The sequence below is a fragment of the Arachis duranensis genome, chromosome 4, assembly GCF_000817695.3.
Source record: "Arachis duranensis cultivar V14167 chromosome 4, aradu.V14167.gnm2.J7QH, whole genome shotgun sequence".
NCBI lineage: Eukaryota > Viridiplantae > Streptophyta > Magnoliopsida > Fabales > Fabaceae > Arachis > Arachis duranensis.
This window is the reverse complement of record NC_029775.3, coordinates 32,531,355-32,531,861: the sequence shown is the minus strand read 5'-3', so window position 1 is coordinate 32,531,861 and position 507 is coordinate 32,531,355.

Sequence of the window (507 nt, the reverse complement as noted above, 5' to 3'; positions counted from 1 at the left end):
TTCTGGTGGCAGTGGATTATGTATCCAAATGGGTGGAAGCTATTGCAACACCCACTAATGATACTAAGATAGTGCTGAAATTCCTCCAAAAATATATCTTCAGCAGATTTGGTGTCCCTAGAGTACTAATTAGTGATGGGGGTAGTCATTTCTGCAATAAACAGCTTTACTCTGCTTTAGTTCGTTATGGGGTTAGCCACAGGGTAGCCACTCCATACCATCCACAGACTAATGGGCAAGCTGAAGTCTCAAATAGGGAACTCAAAAGAATCCTGGAACAGACTGTAATTAATCGTAGAAGGGATTGGGCAAGGAGCTTGGATGATGCTCTGTGGGCATACAGAACAGCATTCAAGACCCCTATAGGGACTTCTCCATACCAGCTTGTGTATGGAAAGGCATGTCACTTGCCAGTGGAACTGGAACACAAGGCCTATTGGGCAACCAGATTCCTGAACCTTGATGCCAAGTTAGCTGGAGAAAAACGATTGCTCCAGTTAAATGAGC